We start from the raw sequence: 14493 nt of genomic DNA on the forward strand, positions 1-14493 counted from the left end.
AGCTCCACACCTTAATCTATGGTGTGTAGAAACTCCACCGTTGAAAATACATAAGAATAAGGTCTAGGCATGGCCGAATGGCCAGCCTCCCAATGATCTAAGAACTAAAATGTCCAAAGATGATCTAGAGATCTAAAGTGATCAAAAGATTTCTAATACAATAGTCAAAGGTCCTACTTATAGAAAAACTAGTAGCCTAAGGTGTACAGAAATGAGTAAATGACATAAAAATCCACTTCCGGGCCCACTTGGTGTGTGCTTGGGCTGAGCAATGAAGCATTTTCGTGTAGAGACCTTTTCTGGAGTTAAACGCCAGCTTTCATGCCAGTTTGGGCGTTTAACTCCCATTTGGGTGCCAGTTCCAGCGTTTAACGCTGGGATTTCTAAGGGTGACTTTGAACGCCAGTTTGGGCCATCAAATCTTGGGCAAAGTATGGACTATCATATATTGCTGGAAAGCCCAGGATGTCTACTTTCCAACGCCGTTGAGAGCGCGCCAATTGGGCTTCTGTAGCTCCAGAAAATCCACTTTGAGTGCAGGGAGGTCAGAATCCAACAGCATCTGCAGTCCTTTTTGGTCTCTGAATCAGATTTTTGCTCAGGTCCCTCAATTTCAGCCAGAAAATACCTGAAATCACAGAAAAACACACAAACTCATAGTAAAGTCCAGAAAAGTGAATTTTAACTAAAAACTAATAAAAATATACTAAAAACTAACTAGATCACACCAAAAACATACTAAAAACAATGCCAAAAAGCATACAAATTATCCGCTCATCATAGCCATTGACAACGGTGATGCCCTACATACAGCTTGTCATAGAAAGGAGTGACAAAGATTGGATGAAAGCAGTAGGAAAGCAGAGATTCAGAAGGAACACAGCATCTCCATACACCTATCTGAAATTCCCACTAATGAATTTACATAAGTATTTCTATCCTTTATTATTTAATTAAGTATCTCTTTATATTTTCCGAAAACCACTATCAATTTGAATCTGCCTGACTGAGATTTACAAGGTGACCATAGCTTGCTTCATACCAACAATCTCTGTGGGATCGACCCTTACTCACGTAAGGTATTACTTGGACGACCCAGTACACTTGCTGGTTAGTTGTGCGGAGTTGTGACAAAGTGTGATTCATGTTTAAGAGCACCAAGTCTTTGGAGCCATTGTTGATGATCACAATTTTGTCCACCATCATATGAAAAAGAAGGGAATAGAAAATAATAATAGGGATCCTCTTTACCATAGTAGAGAGATTCCTTTACGTTAGTAGAAGAAGAAAAGAATAGAAGAAGGAAAAGGTAAGAATCCAAACACAAGGGTGAAGATAGGTTCGAATTCTTGAGATGAAGAGAAATGTTAGTAAATAAATAAATAAATAGAAGAAGATGAGAGGGAGAGAATTTCAAAAATAAATTTTGAAAAAGGGTTAGTGATTTTCGAAAATTAAGAGAAGAATTAAAATTAAAATTAAAATTTGAAACAATTAGTTAATTAAGAAAGTTTTGAAAAAGAGGAAGGAATTTTCGAAAATTAGAGAAGAGGAAGTAGTTAAGTGGTTTTGAAAAAGATAAGAATTTTAAAACAAATAAAAAGTCAATTAGTTAGTTGAAAAAGATTTAAAAATCAATTTTAAAAAGATAAGAAGTTAGAAAAGATATTTTGAAATTGATTTTGAAAAAGATATGATTTGAAAAAAGATATTTTTAAAAGATATGATTGAAAAAGATATTTTGAAAAAGATTTAATTTTTAAAATTAAAATTGATTACTTGACTAACAAGAAACTAAAAGATATGATTCTAGAATTTAAAGATTAAACCTTTCTTAACAAGAAAGTAACAAATTTCAAATTTTTGAATCAATCACATTAATTATTAGTAAAGTTTTCGAAATTTTGAAATAAAGATAAGAAAAAGATTTTGAAAATAAATTTTAAAAATTTTTGAAAATAATAGAAAAAGTAAAAAAGATTTGATTTTTGAAAAATATGTTGAAAAGATAAGATTTTTAAAATTGAAAATTTGACTTGACTTATAAGAAATAGCTAAGTTTTAAAAAATTTTGACTAAGTCAACTCAAATTTTCGAAATTTTGAGAAAAATAAGGAAAAGATATTTTTTTGATTTTTTTAATTTTTAATGATGAGAGAGAAAAACTCAAAAATGACTCATAACATAAAAATTATGAATCAAAACACTTAATGCATGCAAGAACACTATAATTGTCAAGATGAACACCAAGAATACTTTGAAGATCAAGATGAACATCAAGACATATTTTTGAAAAAATTTCAAGAAAAGAAAAACATGCAAGACACCAAACTTAGAAGTCTTTAATGCTTAGATACTATGAATGCAAAAATGCATATGAAAAACAACAAAAGACATAAAACAAGAAAACATGAAGATCAAATAAGAAGACTTTATCAAGAACAACTTGAAGATCATGAAGAACACATGCATGAATTTTCGAAAAATACAAAAATTTTGAAAACATGCAATTGACACCAAACTTAAAAATTGACTAAAGACTCAAACAAGAAACACAAAATATTTTTTTGATTTTATGATTTTGCAATTTTTTTTTGAAATTTTATAGGAAAAAGAAAATATGAAATTCAAAATTTTTAATAAGAATTCCAGGAGTCTTTCAATGTTAGCCTAAAGCTCCGATCTAGGAGTTGGACATGGCTTAATAGCCAGCCAGCTTTAGGATATAAATTAGGCCTGCAACAGTTGATACTTCATCCAACTCCATATACTGATAAGGGGAAGCCTCAATCCAATTGAGTTAGACATGGCTTTTCAGCCAACCAAGCTTCAACATGCTTCATGAAACACTAGAACTCATTTTTAAAAATTTAGAACAATTTTTCAAAAACAGAAGTAAAAAGCGTTTTGAAAGATTTTTGAAAATAAAACAAAAAGAAAATTACCTAATCTAAGCAACAAGATGAACTGTCAGTTGTCCAAACTCGAACAATCCACCATGGCAACGGCGCCAAAAACTTGGTGCACGAAATTGTGATCTCTAACAATGGCATTCAACTTGGTATGCGCATCTACTAACTCAGCACTTTCTTCACAACTCCGCACAACTAACCAGCAAGTGCACTGGGTCGTCCAAGTAATAAACCTTACGTGAGTAAGGGTCGATCCCACGGAGATTGTTGGTATGAAGCAAGCTATGGTCATCTTGTAGATCTCAGTTAGGCTGATTCAAATGGTTATGGAGTTTTTGAATATAAAGATAAATAAAACATAAAATAAAGATAGAAATACTTATGTAAATCATTGGTGGGAATTTCAGATAAGTGTATGGAGATGCTTTATCCCTGTTGAATCTCTGCAACATACTGCTTTCTTACTTTCAATCCTTCATACTCCTTTCCATGGCAAGCTGTATGTAGGGCATCACCTTGTCAATGGATACTTCCCATCCTCTCAGTGAAAAAGGTCCAAATGCTCTTGTCACAGCACGGCTAATCATCTGTCGGTTCTCGATCATGTTGGAATAGAATCCATTGATTCTTTTGCGTTTGTCATCACGCCCAACAATCGCGAGTTTGAAGCTCGTCACAGTCATTCAATCCCTGAACCCTACTCGAAATACCACAGACAAGGTTTAGACTTTCCGGATTCTCAAGAATGACCGCCAAAAGGTTCTAGCTTATACCACAAAGATTCTGATTAAGGAATCCAAGAGACACACGCTCGGTCTAAGGTAGAACGGAAGTGGTTGTCAGTCACGCGTTCATAAGGATAGATGATGATGAGTGTCACGATCATCACATCCATCAGGTTGAAGTGCAACGGATATCTTAGAACAAGAATAAGTTGAATTGAAGAGAAAATAGTAGTAATTGCATTAAAACTCGAGGTACAGCAGAGCTCCACACCCTTAATCTCTGGTGTGTAGAAACTCCACCATTGAAAATACATAAGTGATCAAGGTTCAGGCATGGCCGAATGGCCAGCCCCCATAAACGTGATCAAAGGATCATAAGGTAATCCAAAAATAATCCAAAGATGTCTAATACAATAGTCAAATGTTCTATTTATACTAGACTAGCTACTAGGGTTTACGAAAATAAGTAATTAATGCAGAAATCCACTTCTAGGGCCCACTTTGGTGTGTGCTTGGGCTGAGCTTGAGCTTTAAATGTGCAGAGGCTTGTTTCGGAGTTAAACGCCAAGTTGTAACGTGTTTTTGGCGTTTAACTCTGGTTCGTGACGTGTTTTTGGCGTTTGACTCCAGAATGCAGCATGGAACTGGCGTTGAATGCCAGTTTACATCATCTAATCTCGAATAAAGTATGGACTATTATATATTTCTGGTAAGCTCTGGATGTCTACTTTCCATCGCCATTAAGTGCGCATCATTTGGAGTTTTGTAGCTCCAGAAAATACATTTCGAGTGCAGGGAGGTCAGAATCCAATAGCATCAGCAGTCCTTTGTCAGCCTTCTATCAGACTTTTGCTCAGGTCCCTCAATTTCAGCCAGAAAATACCTAAAATCACCGAAAAACACACAAACTCATAGTAAAGTCCAGAAATATGAATTTTACATAAAAACTAATAAAAACATCCCTAAAAGTAGTTAGATCCTACTAAAAACTACTTAAAAACAATGCCAAAAAGTGTATAGATTATCCGCTCATCAGACAACCCCCTTCTAGATAATCTCCTGTGAGACCGTCTGAGAATTAGGAACCAAAGCCACCAGAGGCATTGATTGGGAAGATCTCTCACCCCCTTCTGAAGGCTGAACGAAAGCAGCCTTCAGTCACTGCAACGTCGTCAGACCGTCAGCCATTCTAACTGCAAGAAAGCAAAACAAGTTGAGAAAATTACAAGTCACATAATCAGAAATAAAGCAACAAATATTTACTCAAAAATAGGAAAGAGCAACCTATCGGCATAAGCTCTACTGGCCTCAAGATTCCCCCATCAAATCGTGGGGGTTCAATGGTCTAATCCAAATTCATCAGTGATATCTTTGTTCTTGGGAGAAAGACCCTGGTAAGTTTTCTGGGTAAGGTAGGAAGTGCCGGCCCCAGAGTTCCAATACAGGCAAATCTGACACTCCCCGTCTAGAGATTACCAAACGGGATGATGACCTTCAAAGGGACAAACCTTAAAATACTCTGCCTTAAATCCATAGAAAGAATCTTCAAATACATCAAAGATTCGGTGGTTCGGATGAGAATGGAAGGAGATATACCCTTTACGATGGTTCCCCTCCTTATGGAGAATAATGCACAAAAAGAAAAACAAAAATATTTCAAGACGAGCCAGTGATGCCAGGGCCTCTTGGCTAGTTTCACTAGCCTCTTCTTTATATATTTTAGGTAGTTTCATGCATTTTCTTAGGTAATAAGCAAGTTTTTGGGTGAATATGCACTTACATCTTGATTCAAGCAAACATTGTGAATTTTACATGATTTCATGAGAATAATGCATGAATTGAATGCCAATTTAGATGATGCAGGATCTCATGATCTAGAACAAAGCTTTGATGCACTTTGTTTGTTTGATTCCAGGCCAAATGAAACATAGAAGAGCCACGTTAGTACCACTAATGTGGTAACTAATGTGGAAAGGGAGCAAGCTTGCAACGTTAGTGGTAAAGTTAACACCACTAACGTCTTCAAAGGCCAACTTAGCTTACGTTGGTTACCATGTTAGATGCACTAACGTGGGGACTAACGTGGAAGAAAGAAGAAGCTCCAACGTTAATGGTGAAGTTAACACCACTAACGTTACAAAGGCCATGAACACCAGGTTAAGAGTCACGTTAATGCCATTAACATGAGCTCTAACGTGGAGCAAAAAGGATCGCCAATGTTAGTGACACTAACTTTGTCACTAATGTTGGAACAGGCCAATTTTACCCATGTTAGTGGCAACGTTAGTGCCACTAACATAAGAGGTAACGTGGAGCAAGGATAAAGAGCCAACGTTAGTGACACTAACTTTGTCACTAACGTTGGAGATGGCCAATATGCCCACGTTAGTGGCCACGTTAATGCCATTAACGTGAGCACTAACGTGGAAGGGAGGATGTTTTGTAACGTTAGTGACAAAGTTAGTGTCACTAACATCTTCGTGTGATGGCATGTGATACTAGCCATAAACTTGATAGCTACGATTTTAGAAAATTGCACAATCGGCAAAAATTCCTTCCGGCAAGTGCACCGGTTATCGTCAAGTAAAAACTCACAATAGAGTGAGGTCGAATCCCACAAGGATTGGTTGAATGAGCAATTCGGATTAGAAGTTTGTTCTAGTTGAGCGGAATCAAGATTTAGATGAGAATTGCAAAATCTTAAATTGCATGAATTAAAGAGCGAGAAGTTAAAGTGCTGAAATTAAAAGGGGATGGGGTGATTGCATGAATTTAAATTGCAAAATGTAAAGAGAAAGGGATAGATCAGAGAGAGGAGTTCATTGGGTATTAGGAGATATTGAGATCTCCGAATCAAAACATTTTCATCTCTTCCTCAACCAATGCATTCATTGAATTTTGCTTGGCAATCTTATATGATTGGATCCCAATTCCTTGGCTCACCAATTCTCTCTAAAAACAAACAGATTCCCAATCCCTTGGTTTAAATGTTCATAAGAAGAGATGATGCTCGATCACTGATTATACCATACAGTTGCATGAACCACAATTTGGTAGGATTACATGTCACAATATCCATCCAAACCCCAATCCAATTCACTGTGAGAAAGCTTCTCTAGCATGAATCCTCCATTCCTTTCCCAAGGTTCCGAAGGATTCCAATTATGGGTAATTTCTTTCCCAAGACAACTACCCAATGGAATTAGATCGAGAAGCTTTCTAACAAAATTCAAGAGAAAAGATTGAAGAAGAAGATAAAACTATTATTGATTCATTGAATTACAATAGAGCTCCCTAACCCAATGAAAGGGGTTTAGTGATTCATAGCTCTGAATTCAATTACAAAATATGAAAAGTTCTAAAGTGTCAAAAGTGCTCACTAACTTCAATTCTATCCTATTTATACACTTTCTAAATTGAGCCTCTGTTGTGTTTCTTGGGCTTTGAGGCCTTTCCTTGATTTCCTTTTGCTTTGGGTTTATGGTCCATAATCCTGATGAGGCTGTGATCCAATTCTGTAACATTCATTGAGCAAACTTAGTGATAAACAAGTAATGACACAAGACTCAACAAATTGAAGTTCCAGACTCATCAATTCTTCAGGCCCAATCCCATAAACCATGATATTCAATTGGGTTTCATACCATAATAGGTTTAAGTTAATATTTGTGCTCAAATGCTAACTTAAACCTCAATATAATTGGCCCAGAAACCCTTTCAAAGAGTGGCGTTTAAGTTGAAGTTTAAGTTTCAGTTTAAGGTTAAACTGAAACTTAAACGTGGAATTGGAAGAAAGCAACCCAGGAGAGTAATTGATCGAACACGTTTAAGCTTCAGTTTAAGGTTAAACTGAAGCTTAAACGTGGAAATGAAGATTGCAACCCTGGAGGCAATTCTTGGTCGAACACGTTTAAGCTCCAGTTTGAGGTCAAACTGGAGCTTAAACGTGGAAATGAGAAGGCAACCCTGGAGGAGCAAAAAACGCCGAACACGTTTAAGCTCCAGTTTGAGGTCAAACTGGAGCTTAAACGTGGGAATGAAGAAGGTAGCCCAGGAGTGTGAATGTCGAACACGTTTAACCTCCAGTTTGAGGTCAAACTGGAGGTTAAACGTGGAAATGGCTTCCTGGTGCACAATGTGTTCGAACACGTTTAACCTCTAGTTTGAGGTCAAACTGGAGGTTAAACGTGGAATCATTCCCTAGGTGCCATTCTCATTCTGGCGTTTAACCTTCAGTTTGAGGTTAAACTGGAGGTTAAACGCCAGTTTCCTCTTTTCTCAGCTTTCATGATTCTGGCGTTTAACCTTCAGTTTAACCTTAAACTGAAGGTTAAACGCCACTTTCAGCATTTGGTGCATTCCTTATTCTGGCGTTTAACTTCCAGTTTAAGGTTAAACTGGAGGTTAAACGCCACTTTCAGCATTATATGGCACATGTGATCTTCAAACTTCCTTTATTGATTTTGTTGCTTCCTTGCCTAGCCTCTTCTTCCCTGAAATCATCCACACAATTGCATCAAAGTCTTGCAAAATTTCATGAGAATTCTTCCATTCATAGCATTCAAGTAATATAACTAAAAACTCATGGAATTTGCATCAAAATTACACTGTTTGGATGATTCATTACTTTGTTGTTCATTTAACCATTCTTGGTTACTTTAAGCTCAAGAAAATGCATAAAACAACTAAAACTAACAGAAAAATGCTAGTGAAACTAGCCTAAGATGCCTTGGCATCAGCATGCCTACGTTAATAGCCACGTTAGTAACACTAACGTGGAACATTAACGTAGGAGAAAGACAAGGATGTAGTGTTATTGGCAAAATTAGCGCCAATAACGCTAGCGAAGGATAGGAAAGGCTACGTTAGTGGTCACGTTAGTGCCACTAACGTGTGATTTAACCTAGCTCAAATGGGTTGGGATGTTAGTGACAAAGTTAATGTCACTAACGTCTTCGAACTAGGATTTACACTTAACGTTAACACCACTAACGTCTTGACTAAACGTGAACCATGCCTGACACAACTTCTTTCTGCAAGCAAAGTTAAGCCCACTGAAGTTTGTAATTGCTTCAACTGAAGATCAAAGGTCCATATCCAAGACTTGCAGAGCTGATAGAGGATCAGAAGAGTAGTATATATATGAGTAGTTTTGAACTAAAAAAGGGGGATTCGGATTGGGATCTGGGGATCCAAGACTTGTAAACACTCTGTATATTTACTTTCTTTGCAATTTAGTTTACTTTACAATGCACTCTTCATTTTTGCTTTCCATTTCCAGAGCTATGAATAACTAAGCCCCTTTTCATTGGGTTAGGGAGCTCTGTTGTAATTTGATGGATCAATTGTAGTTTTCATTCTTCTTCCTCTTTCTTTTCTCTTGATTTTACTAGAAAGCTTTCGATCTTCATCCAATTGGTTAGTTATCTTAGAAAAGAAGCTCTCCATAATTGGATTTCCTCAAAATTTTGGTAGAGGAATGAGGAGATCATGCTAGAAATACTTTCTCATGCTAGAGCAAATTGGGGTTTGGATGGATATGGTGACATATAATCCTACTAATACTTTGATTTGGGAATGCATATGGTATAATCAGTGACCATAGTTCATCTCTTCCCATGAGCAATTAAATCAAGGAATTGGGCAATTGTTCAAGCTTAGAGAGATTGGGTTGCCAAGGAATTGGGATCCAATCACTTAAGATTGCCAAGGAGATCAATGAATGCATTGATTGAGGAAGAGATAAAGATGAACTTGATCCAGAGAATGCAACATCTCCTAAGCCCAATGAATTCCCCATTTCTGATCTTACCCATTCTCTTTTATTCCTGCTATTTACTTTGATGCTCATCTCCCCAAATTTCCAATTAATATTCTACAATTTATTTTTCTGCAATTTATATTCTGCCATTTACTTTCAGCACTTACATTCCCCGTTATTTATCTTTCCCGCTATATAATTTTCTGCAATTCTCAACTCAACTTTGCTTAGTTCAACTAGAATATTCCTCTAATTAAAGTTGCTCGACCAATCAATCCCTGTGGGATTTGACCTCACTCTATTGTGAGTTTTTACTTGATGACAATTCGGTATACTTGCCGAAGGAAAATTTGTTGAGAGATAAGTTTTCGTGCATCAAGTTTATGGCACCGTTGCCGGGGATTGATTTTGTATTGACAATGATTAAATTAGAGGATAACTAGATTGTGCAATTTTCTTTTGTTTTGTTTATTTTGTTTCTGTCATTTACTTCCAATCTCAGCCATTTTTCTTTTATTATTTCATTTTGCTTTATTACCTTAGTTATTTACATTTCTGTTCAACTAATCCACTAACTATTTGATAAATTGCGTCACTCACACTAAAAGCAACCTTATTAAGAGCGATTTCTTCATTTTTCTCTTGCTTGTGATCTGCTGATTGTATGACAGGTAGAAGAAGAGGAGCTTCAACCTCCTTTGAATATGAACCTGAGAGGGCCTTACTTAGATTAAAAAGGGAAACAAGAGGGAAGAAGGTTGTTGGTGCAGAGGAAGAAGAAGAGAACTTAGCGATAGACATAGAGGAGAACATGGAGAACCACCATGAGGATGAGACACATAACCATGCCAGAGAAGGTGCAGCAAACCATGCTGGGTAGGAGAGAAGAGTTTTAAGCTCTTACATTAATCCAAATCCAGGGAATTATGGAAGTAGCATCCAAAAACCAACCATCCATGCCAATAACTTTGAATTAAAACCTCAACTCATTACCCTTGTTCAAAACAATTGCTCATTTGGAGGAAGGGCCCAAGAAAACCCCAATTAACACTTAACCACTTTCCTGAGAATATGTGATACTGTGAAGTCTAATGGTATTCATCCTGACACCTATAGATTACTCTTGTTCCCCTTTTCTCTCAGGGACAAAGCATCTAAATGGCTGGAATCTTTCCCAAAGAAGAGTCTGACAACTTGGGAAGATGTGGTGAACAAGTTCTTGGCAAGATTTGATGCCAAGGCATCATAGGCTAGTTTCACTAGCCTTTTTCTTTTATTTTTAGTTGTTTTATGCATTTTCTTGAGCCTTAAGTAATCATTTGGGCCAAATAGTCATGCTTGCCTTAAATCATTCAAACATGAAGATTTCGATGCAAATTCCATGAGTTTTTAGTTATATTACTTGAATGCTATGAATGGAAGAATTCTCATGAAATTTTGCAAGACTTTGATGCAATTGTGTGGATGATTTCAGGGAAGAAGAGGCTAGGCAAGGAAGCAACAAAATCAATAAAGGAAGCTTGAAGTTCACATGTGGAGTACAATGTTGAAAGTGGCGTTTAACCTCCAGTTTAACCTTAAACTGGAAGTTAAACGCCAGAATAAGGAATGCACCAAATGCTGAAAGTGGCGTTTAACCTTCAGTTTAAGGTTAAACTGAAGGTTAAACGCCAGAATCATGAAAGCTGAGAAAAGAGGAAACTGGCGTTTAACCTCCAGTTTAACCTCAAACTGAAGGTTAAACGCCAGAATGAGAATGGCACCAAGGGAGTGATTCCACGTTTAACCTCCAGTTTGACCTCAAACTGGAGGTTAAACGTGTTCGACACAATTTCTCACCAGGAAGCATTTCCACGTTTAACCTCCAGTTTAACCTTAAACTGGAGGTTAAACGTGTTATATGGGACAGCTTGACCATGCCTTCTTCAAACATAAATAACTTGAGCTACAAAACTCCAAATGAGGTGATTCAAAATACATTGGAAAGAAGACATCTAGAGCTTTCCAAGCATATATGGCATGCATGGTGGATACTAAAAATTGAGGGAGAAAACATCCCCGTAATGTGCATAGAAGAGCATAGTACCAACATGCAATCAGGCCAGCTGACCTCTTCACCTTCCATGGAGTATAACTTGAGCTATAGAGATCCAATTGAGGTGTTTCCAGTTGCGTTAGAAAGCTGACATCCATAGCTTTCCAACGAGGTATAATAGTCTATATTTGGCATCAAATTGGCAAGGTTGACAAGAGAACAAAGTGACGACTCAAGAAAGGGGGGTGCAACGTTTGAGTGTAGTTTAATGGATCATTATCCTTTTTGGATCAATTATGTCACTCTACCCTTCAAGCAAGCAAGGCCCATCAACAACACCAAATCAAGGCCACAAGAATCATCTAGAATAGTTTATTTTCATTTGATTTTATTTTGCCTTTAATTTCATTTTCATTTTGTAATTTAGGGAGCCTATTTAAAGGCCTTAGTTTCTGCATTTGAAGGGAAGGGGATTGAAGGGGAATCCAGCCCCTGGATCTTTGGACACTTTAGAACTTTTCATATTGTGTAATTGAATTCTGAGCTATGACTCACTAAACCCCTTTCATTGGGTTAGGGAGCTCTATTGTAATTCAATGAATCAATGATAGTTTTATCTTCTTCTTCAATCTTTTCTCTTGAATTTTGTTAGAAAGCTTCTCGATCTAATTCCATTGGGTAATTGTCTTGGGAAAGAAATTACCCATAATTGGAGTCCTTCGGAACCTTGGGAAAGGAATGGAGGATTCATGCTAGAGAAGCTTTCTCACAGTGAATTGGATTGGGGTTTGGATGGATATTGTGACATGTAATCCTACCAATTTGTGGTCCATGAAGCTGTGTGGTATAATCAGTGATCGAGCTTCATCTCTTCTTATGAACATTTAAACCAAGGGATTGGGAATTTGTTTGTTTTTAGAGAGAATTGGTGAGCCAAGGGATTGGGATCCAATCATATAAGATTGCCAAGTAAAATTCAATGAATGCATTGGTTGAGGAAGAGATAAAAATGTTTTGATTCGGAGATCTCAATATCTCCTAACACCCAATGAACTCCTCTCTCTGATCTATCCTTTTCCATTTATATTCTGCAATTTCAATTTATGCAATCACCCCAATTCCCTTTTAATTTCAGCAATCTAACTTCTCGCACTTTAATTCTTGCAATTTAAGATTCAGTCATTTCAATTCCTTGCAATTTACATTTCCCGCCAATTTACTTTATGCAATTCACACCCAATTCTTGATTCCGCTCAACTAATCAAACTTCTAATTCGAATTGCTCATTCAACCAATCCTTGTGGGATTCGACCTCACTCTATTGTGAGTTTTTACTTGACGATAACCGGTGCACTTGCCGGAAGGAATTTTGCCGTTTGTGCAATTTCCCTTAATCGTAGCTATACCCAGTTATAGCGCATCAAGTTTATGGCGCCGTTGCCGGGGATTGGTTTTCGATTGACAATTCTCAAATTGGAAGTTAACTAGATTGAGCAATTTTTCTTTTCTTTTGTTAATAGTTTTTGTTTCAGTTTATTACTGCTAATTTCTGCAAATTTTAATTTGTTTTCTTTGCTTATTCACTTGTTAGCATACTAACCACTAGCTGTTTGTGATATTGCCTCACTATGGGATTTCCACTATCTTTGGATGAGTATTGTTTGAGACTGAGCACATTGCAAAAAAAGAAAGAAGTATCCATCATCTTTTGGTCAATCAAAATTCATGAGAAACTCTCCACCACCACAGAATGATTCATGTTATTATGCTCATGGTGGGTGGGAGTATCAGGAACAGGAAACGGGGTACTTCCCAGAGCCGCAAAATGGTCCATGTTTTGGTGAATTTGATCACTACTCAAGTTGTGGCTGGGAAGATCAAAACCAAAGAGATTTCACTTATTCACACCCCATTCATCAAGAGCCATCACCTCTTAATTATCCAACCTCACCTCCTAGTTTTACATATCCAAATTCTTCATCACTTGAGCATTTCTCAGCACAAAATTCCTTCTCAAATTCATACAATTCATTTCACTATCCACAAGACTCATTCCACTACACACAAGAATCATACCACTACCAAAACTCCAACCAAAGACCTTATCAGCCCACACAAAACACATACTCCCAGCCACCATATCACAGCCAAGATAATCAACCTCATCAACCCAATCCGAACCAACAATTTCAAGATCAATTAAACAGGATAGAAGGAATGATTGCAACTATGAGCAGAGATGTGGCCGATTTGAAAGGCTTTAAAGAAGAAGTGATATCCAACTTGCAACATCAAGGTGCTGCCATTCAAAAGCTAGAAGCACAAATTGGATATCTATCAAAGCAAATCCCTACCCACAATTCTTCTAGTGATACCATGGCAAACCCAAGGGAGGAATCAGAAGAACAAGAAAGGGAGAAAGTCACTCAAGGGAGATCACACTCCAATGAAACAGAGAGTTGCAAAGAGGAAGGGTTCATTAAACCACAAATTCAGGAAGCTTTTGATGAACAGGATACTCCAACTATCCAACAACAACCAAGTTCTGAGATCAAGGATGTGAAGGCAGTAGAAACAAGCACCAAAATGAGGATTGTGACCGAGAAACAAAGGACCATATCCATGAAGAAGAGAAGGTCGAAGAACAATCCAACTCCTGAGCCAACAAGCAAGTTCACTCAAGCCAATCACAAGGGAAAGCTTGCTGGAAAGAGGCATTCACAACAAGGGGCACTAACTAGCTCCTTTATCCACTTGAAGTCATTCCTCTTAACAAACTGGAGGAAGAGGAAGAAAGTCAGGAACAACATGTCAAGCTAATGACAGTAAACGAGCGCTTGTTGGGAGGCAACCTAACCAAAGGTAGTTTTTCTTTTCTAGTTATTTCAATAAAAGAGTTAAGTAGATTTATCTGTATTGCAAGGAGCTAAGTTTGGTGTTGCACACCAAAACAATTCAAGGGTGAATGTGAGATTCTAAGTTTGGTGTTCCACCAAAAACTTCATTAAAAGCACATTTCTACCTCAGCATGACTAGTCACTAGCTCCAACCAATCAGGGA

The sequence above is a fragment of the Arachis hypogaea genome, chromosome 6, assembly GCF_003086295.3.
Source record: "Arachis hypogaea cultivar Tifrunner chromosome 6, arahy.Tifrunner.gnm2.J5K5, whole genome shotgun sequence".
In the NCBI taxonomy this organism is placed as follows: Eukaryota; Viridiplantae; Streptophyta; class Magnoliopsida; order Fabales; family Fabaceae; genus Arachis; species Arachis hypogaea.